Here is a 13,642-nt window from a genome sequence, read left to right on the forward strand (position 1 = left end):
TTTGCAAGGTCAGTTCTGTTTTCACTTCATCATGTAAGAACACGAGCCGTTTTATAGCATATATATGTTCAATGTTTAATGCACTGACATTGAATAACATTCACCGCTTTGTTTCAGTATTATTGTTGTTTTACACTTTAAGTCAATCTAGCTGCATTTTGCTTATCTGATATAGGTGTCTAACTATCTCCATATAAATACCTTAATCTCTCTATCTCAATGTCCCCAGTGGGCAAGCAAACAGCTGCAGCACATCTGCAGGGTCTGAATTGTTTCTGAGCTCTTCTCTTCTTTATTTTGTACATCTTTCCTTTTCATTGAGTCTCTCTTCTTTTAAGCTGAGCATAATGTATTTTTTTCTTTGCCACATGGAGAGCTATCTGAGCAATACCATTATTATTGGGAAATTTTAATGTTCTTCCTTAACCAAATGCAGAATATAAGTAAAGCTAAGGAGTGAATTACAAACAAAATAATTGGCTGCACAAACTCCCAAACATCTGTGTCTGCAACAGCACCAGGTGTATAGCTTCAGAGTGGCATGAAAACTCCCCTCTCTCTTCCCCTCCCCATTTATAATAAGTTCCTTCAGGTAACGGAGAACAGTAAAACTGCTGTTTTTAATTTGTTTGATTGTTTGTTTTGAAAGTATGCATTGAGCCTGTTTTAGTATATAACTGTGTAATTTTAGTTGCAACCACTATATTTTGTCCTTCCCTACAACATCTGGGTAGGCCCATTCAGCTCCTCATGGTTACATAATTAGAGTTATAAGAAATTTTTTAGGGAGATAAGTGGAATTATGTGTAAATGTGACACATAATTCTTCAGGCCTTCGGCAAACAGGAAGGGATTCAGAGCCAACCATGGAGACTTTCAGTTATAGCAGATAATTAACAAACTGGAGATGTTAGCAAAGTCACTGCATAAAACAAACAAACAAACAAAAAACTAACAACCTTTGGGGACTTGAGCATCCTGAATTTTCAGAAGTGCAGACAGATGACAGCTGGTTCAACACAAAGACTGAGAGAAATAACCTATCCGAAAGATTTTTGAAGCAACAGCATGAAGCATATACCATATTGTCTTATATCATGTCAGAATGGTCTTTTGTATCCTGCAAAAGAAACCTTTAAACTGAATATATTGTTTCCTTGAGCCATGGCCTAAGTAAGAGATGTAAGTAAGTAAGATGTAAGTAAGATGATGGAGCTGTACTGAAGTTAGTAATGTACCTTAAAGGTGGGGAGGACATTCTATTCCTTGGCAGAAAATTCTGCTGTAAACTTCAACTGCTGTCTGGATAAAGAAAAAAATAGTCTGGGTACTATGTATTTTGATATGTCCAGGTAATGTCATTATATTGCTACTAAAATAATGGTAATTAAAGAACAAACTAGCAATGCCATGATATTCATTTTTTAGCAGAGACAGACTTACTTGAAGTTCCCTTGTCTCTGCAGATGCCACAACCACAGGGAAAGGCATAGGGAAGTGATAGATTTGAATATCTTAGTCTTATCCCAAACCCATTTGCACATTGCTTCTCCTCTGCATGTCACTCATTTTATAAGGAGCTGGTCCACAGGAAGCCAGAGGAACAGATTCCTAAAAATGTCTGCTCGATATTGGTACAGAAGTTACCATCAAAGAGGGTTCCTATTACTTTTCTGAGTGGTTTGCTCAAGTGCAAAATAACTTTGTACTTTCAGAAGCTGAATAAAGATCAGAAGGGATTGCAGAATCATATTCTCTGCTGGCTTTCCTAACCTTGTGAGAGACGTACCTGGAACATCTGTTATCAGACACAATGCACTGCTTTTGGTGCTGCGATACAACTTACTAGTTAGTATGCTGGGAATAGCAAAACCATAATATTACTCATTCCTTCCAGCTTGATGTTCACCATATGCACAGGAAGGATCTAGTGTCCCCTGGAGATTGTTTTTATCTTCTACAAACATGGAGCGAAGCTTCTGCTGTACATGAGACCAAAATTCACAAAGGGATAAAGAGTGGAGAAAGAACATACCTGTTTGCCACTGTGGCCATCCCTTGCTAACTGAGATGTTCACATAGCAAATAAGGAATATGGTGAGTCAAAATCCTCAGAGGAGAGAAGAACAAAAGGAAAATAAGAGGTTCCCTGAGATGCAAAGAATTTCAGAATAACCCATACTTATGTCTGAATGTTCTAGTAGCAAAAAGAACTGGATAGTAACAAAGAAAAATCCCAGAACATTCCCAAACCAAATCTCAAAAGAGCAAAGGACATGAAGAATGAAAAGGAACCCTCCTTTCAATTACAGAACGGTCAGAATTTGTGACTTCTGAATGCAGACAGAGGTATACACTAAATTTATCTTCTGGACTCATATTTCAATACCTAAATATAAGTGGTCTGATTTTTTTTTTTTTGAAGTTGAGCAATTTTTTTTTTGAAGTTGAGCAATTGCAGATTTTTTATTTTATTTTTTTGCATGAGTGGTTTGAGTGGTTTTTTTTTTTTTTTTTTTTTTTTTTTAAGGCACTTGGGGAAAAACAGACTCTTTGATTAAGTATCTAACTCTACCTTGTAATATATTTGAAAATAACCATTGTGTTTTCCAAAGAAGTAAGATGCTGCAATGCTGCAAAAATAAAATTTTCCTCCTTGTGTACTTCTATTAATTATTATTTTTTTTCCTTGAGTTCAACAGAAGTACATTAAAAAAGTAGGGTTGTTGTTTGAAGCATCCTTGTCATAAAAATCTTAGAAGTGTAGTACAACTAACTACACTAGCAGTGAATTAAGCTTTTCATTAATTTTAAATTACCAGCCTTCAGTCCTAGGTGATTTTCTTAATAAATACAATAACAAAAATCTAAAATTTATGACATACACAATTTATGTATCTCAGAGTACATGCCATTACCTTTTGTTTCAGAAGATTTGGAACTCAGTGAAGTTAGGAAGACAAGGCTCCTGTAGGTTACTAAGAACCATTGCCTCCTGGAATTTCAGCATTTCAGGGTCACACAAGGAAAAAGGGGAATTCTGAAATATGACACAATGTACAAGGCATTATATATATTATTATATATTATATATATATACATTATATATTATATATATATACAAGGCATTATATATATATTCAGGTATACCTGAATTTCTGTATTTCATTTTCTCATTTGAAAAGGGGAAAAAAAAAAAGCCAACCAAATAATCCCTTTTCCTAATGCCTTCATGAAAACAAACAAACAAAAAAGGAGAAAGGAAGACTATATCTGTGAATATCTTCCTTGAGTCTGGGAAAATCCTGATAATTCTCAGATTATTCTATTAACCTCTGAGTTTCCCAGAACAGTTGACAATTTTACTCTGAGTTCCCTACCATCATGTTACCACATACAAGAAAGAATTGTATCAAGAATGCCTGAAATGAAGAGTCTGTAGTAACTGCAATTACAGTAGCACAAATCAACGTTCCCTAGTGTACCTACCTGCGTGCCCAAGGGGTTTAGATTCAACATTTGAATTTTCCCTTTGAAGTTTTATCCTTTATATTACAGTTTACTAGAAGTAGTGAATTTGGAACACCTTATTTGAAAACAATACAAAAGAAAGCTAGAGTGAAACTGTTTCTTCAAGAACAGCTGGCACTGCCTGTTTAGTTCAGATATAAGCATGCTGAATATCTGATCAAATCTACATATTTAATGATGGCATTAATTTAATAAAATAAATTGAATTAATATAGTAACAAAGTTTATCAATGTTGACTTGGCAGGTGAACTTACAAAAGAAGATGACTTTTAAACCTTTAATTGTTTAAGGGAAGAAGAATTATCTGACAACAGATCGTTCATCTTAGGACCACAAAACTAAATAAATTCCTAAACATACATACTTGAACAGAGGTTATAACATATCATTTATAAAATGTATACATAGATTGTAGGATAACCCAGAGAACATTAATTATAGCACTTATTCCACAGATGTTCTATTAAAGCTCAAATAAAATGTGTCTACAATTAAAACTGAATATATACTGACTTCATTAACTTAACAGCTGCACCAATAACCAATACTAAGGAACATACCCTACTTTGTTAATGTCTTGATACCATCTGCAACAATCAAAACTATTGGGTTTTAAAGCAGAAGATGTCTTACTGGTATTGTGATCACAGCTACCTCAATATGCTTACACATGCTACTAAAGTGAATTGATCTATTTCAAGGGAACTTCGAGGGTTATGTGCAGCAAGACAATTTCCTAACAGAAGTGGATTTGCCACAAAGTCAAAAACAGAGAATCCCAATGTCCTCTTTCCATTTCTCATGTGTCCAAACAAACAAAAATTCAGCTTCAGAGCAAATGTGGGGAAAGAGACTGAAATATCATAGGAAATCTTTATGCGAACAGTTATTTTTTTCACTTTTAACATCACAACCCTGTCATTTTCACCCATATTACCTTAAAAAAAAAAAAAAAAAGAAAAACATATACACAAAATAATCAGAAATCCCATCATACAGGATCACAAAGACATTCAAGGAAATATATCAGATTTTTAAATCTGCTTCACAAACTCTCCTAACATGAAAGCAGTAAGAGTTAAAAAGAGGCATAAAATTATATACCATCAAGAGATGATTCCATCAGATTTATACAGCATTCAGGTTTTCCTCCAGTCTCTTTTTTGGAGGTGAACTTATAACTACTCTTCTGGGTTTTCACTAGCAATGTTCTAGGTATTGCAATCTGTCTTTCACTGCTAATACTTACGTTATATCCTTACACAGCTGTTTTTTTTCTGTCTCTGTAGCTCCTCCAAATTTCCAGGACAATTCCTACTTTTCAATTACTACTTCTCCTGCCCTGTTTCCTCACTTATTCTCTTCCACACCTGTCATGTCTGTTGGTCAGAATTTATGACTCATGTAACTTTCATAGCTCTGATTCCCAGCGTTCCTTATTTTCCTCTTCCCAAACTTTCCTCACTTATTAGTCAGTGTTTTCCTCCTCCTCCTCCTCCTTGTGCTCCCTTTCTGATGTTTCTTGTTGCAATACGCTGCTTTGCTCAACAGTTACCTCCTGTCACCTCTTTTTTGTGCTTGCCTCAGATGTTGCAGTTTTGTGTTTTTTTGTCTTCCCATATTTCCTGTGCTTCTATATCAACTGAGCACTAGCAAAGATATACTTTAAAGCACTAGAAAAATAACTTCTTAGGGCACAGGTTCACATTCTGTGGCCCGCATTAACTGGCACTGAGATTTTGGAAGTCTTCTTCAGTCTGCGTAATTGTGGCCTGGACTGTGCTCAGTCACTTTCCAGGTGCGAAGCTTGCTCAGACAAGTCAAAGCTCTGAGCTGGAAGACAGAAGCTATGAGGAATGAATCTGACAAACCTTTAGAAGAACTTTCCAAGCTACTGTGGACAGATATTTTTCAGGGGGTTGCAGCACAGAAAAATGTAGTTTTATTACCAAGATTGTACCAGACACACCTATGGTTTACAACCACATTCTGCTAAAAGCTCAAGCTCTTACTCTGAAGTGTTCACAAAGTAACTGGTGAATTTGTTATAATTTAACATCAGAGAAACTTAGCACATGCATTAGCTTGTGTTCAGAAATGTCTGAATCATTTTTCAGAAACATTCATAAAAAAAAAATAAATCATCTGCCTGACAGACACCTAGTGGAAAAAAATTCAAACTGAGTGTTAAGTTTTGATAAAGTTAATAGCATCCTCAATCAGAATCTTCTAAAGAGAAGTATCAAGCAAGAATAACTCCAAAGACAATACCAGCTCCATCTATAATAAAATCTTTTTGTATTAAATTATCAGCTATGTTTTTACTAATGAAAGAATATTAAGATATCTGTTTTCCTTTCGAAGTATTAATATAAGGGATGTAAGGGCTTTTTTAAAAAGTTTTTTTTTTTCTTTTTTTTTTTTCTTTTTGGTAACATTCTTTGTAAAAGAGTGACAGACTGGATGATGGTTTACTTTTTACATGCACAGCTGTATATGTTCCTGTCATTAGGAATGGCTATCCAGCTGGATAGATCGTGGCTTTGCTGCTTGGCCCTGGAGGCTACAGGCTGAGAGGTGGTATCCTCTGATGAGGAGAAATTGCAGCTCTCCAGGAGCAATCAAGCTGCTGTGGTAGGGAAAACTGTGGAAAGTTTCATTTGTTGCTCCAAGTCAAATGGGGAAGGATGGACAGATGCACAGACAAAGTTAGCAGGGAAGCTGCAGTGTGGTGGAGGCTTCTGAAAGCCAACTCATAGTGGGGCCTCAGGGACAGAGAAACCAGCTGTTAGAGCCAGCATGGGATTTGTTGTTGGAAAGGAAGCAGTCTACAAGGGCATAACAGAAAATGGGGAGTTGTGTGTGTGTGTTTAATCTTGTTCTCTATTTTCGTTATTTTAAAAAGGTTAATTTTCTAGTTTGTGTTTCAAAAAATATCTTTTGAACTTCAAAGTATTTTAGTGCTTTTATTGTTTTTTGGGGGGATCTCTTTATTTAAAGAATTGTGGATATGGATACATCTCAGAGCTGCATCTTAAGGTCCCACTTCAAAAGATTTATTAAGAAAAGAGAGAGAGACTTTTACCCCATACCAGACTAGTTCTGAATGATTAGGCAAAGAATACGTTAAGTATTTAGAAGAATATCAGTTATTGTTGTGAAATATCAGTCAATTAGTGTAAAGCACCTTTACCACAGGAAAAGATTGGAAAAATAGTTATAAAATTAACTAAAATGTGTTCTATAGAATTTGTATTAGCATAGGATTAAGGTTTTGATAAATACATTTCTGGTTTTAATTGAACAGACTGAAAGCAAAACTGTTTATGTGTGAAAGACATTTTGGCAGATACATAGCCAAGTACCATTTAGTGAAATTTAAAGAGCGATGACAATATATAAGGATTTTTTTTTAACATACTAATAGCATAATTTAAAAGCAAAAGCAATTTGTTAAGAATTAAATTGCATACTCTGCATGTGCAGTAAAAATGTTTTGTGCCCCTCAAAAGGTTTTATTTTCTTAGGGAGAGTATACATGCTAATTGAATAATAAACTTAGAAACAGCATTTTTCCAAGCATTCTGGTCTATTGTCTCCATAACAGATTCAAAACACTGGTAGACTAATCCTTCTCCTATTAGGTACATAATGCGTGTTACATAAATGGCATAATTATGTTTTTACTGTAGTTGATGGATTTTAACATGCACTTTAAATGTCATGATACTATGAGAAGCAGCTGTAAAAATGGCATCTTGCTGCTTTATATCTATTTCCCCCAATCAGTGACTTCCATAGCAGTTTTGAAAGTCTGAAGGTGTGCTAACTGCCACTATTGCCATCCCAGAATGGTGTGTGAATATCTTTCTACCTGACACATCCTCCTCCTCCACCAGTGCCAATTATAACAGAGTTGGACTCAAGGGATTACTAGCAATTTCTTTAATTCACTAGAGGTCCTATTAGCTCTTCACTACAGCTCCTATCTTCACTCTAGCTCTCCTATCTTCACTCTAGCTCTCCTGTCTAGCTCTCCTATCTTCACTCTAGCTCTTCACTAGAGCTCCTATTGCCCTCCTAGATTTACTTTGCAACACTGACAGTGACAAAAAGGTGTGTGTCTTGGCTGTTAAATTAGAATCATAGAATCATAGAATCATAGAATATCCCAAGTTGGAAGGGACCCATAAGGATCATCAAGTCCAACTCCTGGCACCACACAGGTCTACCCAAAAGTTTAGACCATGTGACTAAGTGCACAGTCCAATTGCTTCTCAAATTCTGACAGGCTTGGTGCAGTGACTACTTCACTGGGGAGCCTGTTCCAGTGTGCAACCACCCTCTCGGTGAAGAACCTCTTCCTGATGTCCAGCCTAAACCTCCCCTGCCTCAGCTTAACACCGTTCCCATGGGTCCTATCACTGGTGATTATGGAGAATAGGTCAGCGTCTGCCCCTCCACTCCCCCTTGTGAGGAAGTTGTAGACTGTGATGAGGTCTCCCCTCAGCCTCCTCTTCTCCAGGCTGAACAGGCCAAGTGACCTCAGCCGCTCATCATATGTCTTCCCCTCTAGGCCCTTCACCATCTTCGTCGCCCTCCTCTGGACACTCTCCAACAGTTTTACATCCTTTTTGTACTGTGATGCCCAGAACTGCACACAGTACTCGAGGTGGGGCCGCACCAGTGCAGAGTAGAGCGGGACAATCACTTCCCTTGACCAACTAGCAATGCCATGCTTGATGCATCCCAGGATACGGTTGGCCCTCCTGGCTGCCAGGGCACACTGCTGGCTCATATTCAATTTGCTGTCAACCACAACCCCCAGATCCCTCTCTGCGGGGCTGCTCTCCAGTGTCTTGTCGCCCAGTCTGTACGTATAGCCAGGGTTGCCCCGTCCCAGGTGAGTTGTATGAATGAGTTGTAGCTTCTTCTTGGTGTATATTGCCTTTCTTTGGCCACCATCCAGTGTTTGCCCCATGAGTTCCCTTTGTCTCCAAGAAGCTGTCACAAATGGAGCCACAATAAACGTAATACACAGAACACAGCTTTCCAAAAGGTTGGCAGACACAGGCAGCAATGATAAATGATCAACGAGAATTTCAAGTGTTGCTTTAAATGCCTGTTAAGCTGCGAGCGCCTCACCTTTGATCACCAGCCACGCACAGAATTTTTGTTGTTGCTGTTATTTAATTTACATACACACAGTGGCCAAGAGGTTTAGGGTGGCACAATGCACTTACACCTTTACAAAAAGTGTGCCATTTTGTGTCATATCTTGTACCTGGAAGAATCACATTTTTTCTGTATGTCCATTCATAGCAACCTTCTGAGTGTTTATGTGACTAAAGGTTCATGGATCCAACAACAGGTCCATGCTGTCCCTTTATGTATGGGTATGTGCAACACAAGTAGTGAAATGTACAGGTTTGCTAATTGGGTTTGCTGTGTACTTGCCAGGGATTAAATAACTGATCAGGATTGCTAAAGTGCCAACAAGAAGCAAACTTCTGGTAGCTAGTAAGAAATTAGTCACTCTTAATACTTTTAGTCCTTTTTTAAATAACAGTGCTGAATCTAGTTTGCTTATATAGTGAAATCAATCATAATAAATGTGGTCTTGAATATATGTAATATAACTAGTGATTCAAAGGTGGAGAAGGTTGCTTTTAGACATTTGCACTGGGTTTTGCAAAGTACCTAACATTTTAATTGATATTTTCCTTAAGAACCTCCAAAGAAAAGTATTAATATTTCTGAAATCATGTAAGATATCATAGGATTCAGCAGAATACACAGCTATGGCTGATCCACCTGTCAAGGACCTAACTGGAATTTCCTTAAGAGTCAAAGATGACTCACATTCATTTTGCCAGGTTTTAAACAGGGCTTCTAATCCACTTAATAATCAGTTTACAAAATATAGGAATATTGTCAAACGTTTATGCTTGCTGTGTGAGAAAAGGAGTACTTCATTCTGTATTGATCTCCTTATTTCAGTACAGGTTATTGCAACATGCCCTTAAGAGGATTAAAACAAGCAATAGGAACTGAAAGATTCCAGGATATCTTTAATTCCCCAAACTCCATGAGCTTCCTCCTCCAATTGCTGTGGTTTCATGCAGGGAGGAAGCTCATATTACACTCTGAAACTGCTGCACATTTCAAGTCTTTATAAAAACTCAATGACTGATCAGTCATATCTCTAATGTTTTGTAGTCAAAGCACTGAACCAATTTTCATAAGATTTGGATTCAATTTCTTGCTGTACTACAAACCCCTCGGATGGCCTTGGACCAGTGATTTATTTATTTATTTATTTTCCCAGTTCTTCATAATGACTTTTCCTAACTTTATGACTATATCGAGTACATTTTCTGAGCCAGAATACAATGTAGTAATAATTCCTATTTTGTCTTCATAGGAGTATTTAACATAATGGCCTGATTTTGGGTATAGATTAAGGGTAGGTTCTCTAGATGTCTGTTTCATTTATGATTTTTTTTTTTTTTTAACTTTCTTCTGTGGTGAACTGTGGGTTTCTTGTTAATTGATACCTAGACATAAAGCTTTACTTCTGGAAATAACTAAGCAATTAATTTAACAAAATGAACTGATCAGAATGCATGTGTTTATTTTGAATTATATTTCTACACATAAATGTTAATTAAAATTCATTGCTGCTGATAATAACATTATTAACATGTATACAGTGTACAGTTAACAGAAACAGAAGTAGCATTAATTAGTGGAATTAGGTGTTTTCTCTATCGAGAAAGAGTATCCCAAACGGTAATTGCATATATTCATATCTTCTCTGCAGATATTACTAATAGCATCATTAAATCAATATAACACCACTTTAGAAACACTAAATAGGTTTAGTGATTGGGGACTAGATAGAGATTTCACAGATATAACTCTGCGGTTTGTATCACTGAAAGTAAAACAATGTATGTGGGCGTTTTTTACTTCCAAATTATTGCTTTTCAGGTGCTTTTGAAGCATTTGACATCTTATTAAGTGGCCATTGTGTAAGTTCATATATTCATTTTTTTTTTAACCTTTTTTCTCAAGTGTTTAGTTTTCAAATTAACAAACAGTGCAGTCACACCAAACCCCCTGTAAATCCCAGTCTTTCTTTCCTCTTTTAGTGATATACCAACTACAATTTTACAATGATTAATTCTCTTGACACCTCTGAGGGGCAGATATAGTAAATAAGTTAACAGAGGGAAACTCCATGACAGGAGAGAGAAAAGGTTTCCCCGGAGGTGTTACACTTAGGGTGAGACAATTTAAAATTTAGCGAGCCTGACTGCCAAACTCTGCGCTCAGACCACAAGTCCAAAACACTCCTTGAAATTTAGCTGCTTGTTTTCAATAATGTAAATAGTATGCTATTATGGCAATGAAGTTGAATTATCTTAATTGTCATCTTGTAGCCAGAAAGATGTGGGAGATATGTGTTGTATAAATCCTTCTATGGATAACCTAGAGTAACAATCAATGCTGGAAAAATTAGCTGTATGTTATTAATTAGTTGTACTATTAATTAGCTGTATGTTATTACTGAACATGGCAATATATCACATGAATGGTTAACTTGTAGTGACAGAACAAGTTGACTGATTAAAGTCAATGTTATGCAGGTAATGTGCTAATATGAAGAGGAAAGTAGAATTAATATTGAAGTTACTGAGATTTTATCAATTATAAATACCCCTTTATATGTTTGTGTGTTGTACTCCTAAGAAGGACAGTGAAAGATGATGACAAATAAATTTAAAAAGTGATACTTAGCTGGTCAGCCTGCATTTAGGACAGCTAAATATTATGCAGGATGACAGCGGTTGGAAAAGAGTGTGACAATATTAGGGTGTTCAGAAAATGTTATGTCTGTATGCCATAAAACAGTTTTGCAGTGGGATCCAGGTGTCATTGATAAAATTCAATTAACAACAGCAACAGAATTAAAAAAAAAAAAAAAAGTAGGGAATGGAGGGTAGCACGATATGTAAACAATATAGAGGAATGAACTGAAGTAGGGCTTAAACTGCAGATGGTGAGAGTGGTGCGAAACTCAAAGATGTGGAACATGATGATAAAATATCTCTAAATTTCATATGCAATGTACAGCCTCTCAGCTCTTTCTCTTTTTCACCTCCTCAAATTCCATCCTTGTTCCTTACTGTCGATGGATGCCATGGATAGCCTGTCAAAGCCATTTCAAAATTTGCTAGCAGGGGAGTAAGAAGGAATAGCTTTAGGCACCCACTTCCTTCCAGGAGCTAATTCCCTTTCCAGAGGTGGCTTAATTGTTCAAAAATCCTCATCAAAATAAAGACTAATCTGGGGATTTGAACAGGAATGCTCAGCTTTGACTGAGCCACCAGGCTTGGCTGAAGTCTCACAATGATGACAAAGCTTTATAGTAAAACCAATTCCTCATGGAAGAGAGAGTCTGAGAACATGAGAAAATAGAGCAGAAATGTCTCTTTATACACAACTCACTGACAGCATAGAGCATAGTGAGGAGCAATAAATGTGCTAACTGGGTCTGGAAAATTAAATCTTCCTTTGTATAGACCTTTCTTTTGGGGAACCTGGATATACTTTGCCTGAGGCTTCCTTTCCCCAATTTTTTTGAAAGGAGTAAGAGGGTTAGTCATGATAAAGCCTATAACTCTCTAGTTTGTAATAGTGCTACCTCTGTGATACCTGCTGTTGGTAGCCTACAGACAAACTATAGTGAGGGATATGTACTGTTGCCCTTGCTCACGTTGGCCCTTAGCTTATTTAATTACTGGTCTCAGAGATTAGTAACATAAACATCGTGGTGTAGTGGGCATCTCTAAAGGACATTTCAATCAAATCACATTAATTCACTATTGAATTTACAAAAATTATGAAATCATAAGGCACAATGTGCCCTCATTTCTAACCTACACGAAACTTTAAACAGTGTATTTAAGGTCACCTTGGGGTTAATTTAGAAATAAAATAAACATAGCAGATTTCAAAAGGAAAAGAGTCCTCACTAATATATCTCTACTTACTCTATCTTACAGCAAGCAGGGCTGAAAATAATTACTGCCTATCTAAAATATGCCTTCTATATAAAAAAAAAAATATTTAAAATTAAATAATTGTATTCTTACAAGTGGAGCCTGCAGAAAAAAAAAAAAAAAAGTATAGTACTGAAATATTTTTACTACTTTTGAAGCATAATTATGTAATTGCGTAATTAATGACACATTTCTAAAAGGCAAGGTCTTTTACACAGAAAAGTCTGGAATATGTTATTTTTATGTTCTACATAATGGTTGCCTGTTCTGATATCTGAAAGCATTATGGTGTAATAATATGTGGTATTTTATAATACTTGTTATTTTTTCCTAAATATACAAAGTTTTTTTTTACAAATATAGGCTCAAAACAAATCAAATCATAAATCTGGTTTGTTATACTATGTATAAATACATATGTCATCTTTCTTTCTGATTTTCATATACTACGGATAAAGAAGTAAAAAACTCTTTGCTTACAGTCTTGTACTGTCGCTGTTGTTATATTTATACATTTAAAGAAAATATTTGCATGACCATACACATCCCTGCTATCATCAGTCTCAACCCTGCTGCCATAGGTCTATCACATAACGGGTGGCATATGGGCAACAGATGAATTTAACTGGGTGAATTAGACTGCCCCAGGGCTGCCAATTGCAGGATAGGGCTGGTGGCTCATTGCAGTTCAGTAAGTTGGGAGTGCATACAGTATGCTGGCTCTCAGCCTGGTTCCTTGGAAAGTGTGATCAAAGCACCCTGCCACATATAGTGTGTTCTGGGAATATACTCCCATATTTCTCAGTCATAGGGAAACATCTATATCCTCCAAAACACACAACTATGTATGGAAGTTAACACTCTTGCAAGAATCTATTTGATGCCAATGAATTACCAGGCAAGCCACATATGCATTATTTACAACACAAAGAAAGACGAATGAGTGGGGGAAAAATAGAGGAAAAACACATGGAAGCTTAATACCAGTAAAAGTAAACTGATGAAAAGTGAAGAATCTGTACTCTTCTAGTCCTCCAAAGGA

Source organism: Cygnus atratus, chromosome 1, assembly GCF_013377495.2.
Source record: "Cygnus atratus isolate AKBS03 ecotype Queensland, Australia chromosome 1, CAtr_DNAZoo_HiC_assembly, whole genome shotgun sequence".
Lineage (NCBI taxonomy): Eukaryota > Metazoa > Chordata > Aves > Anseriformes > Anatidae > Cygnus > Cygnus atratus.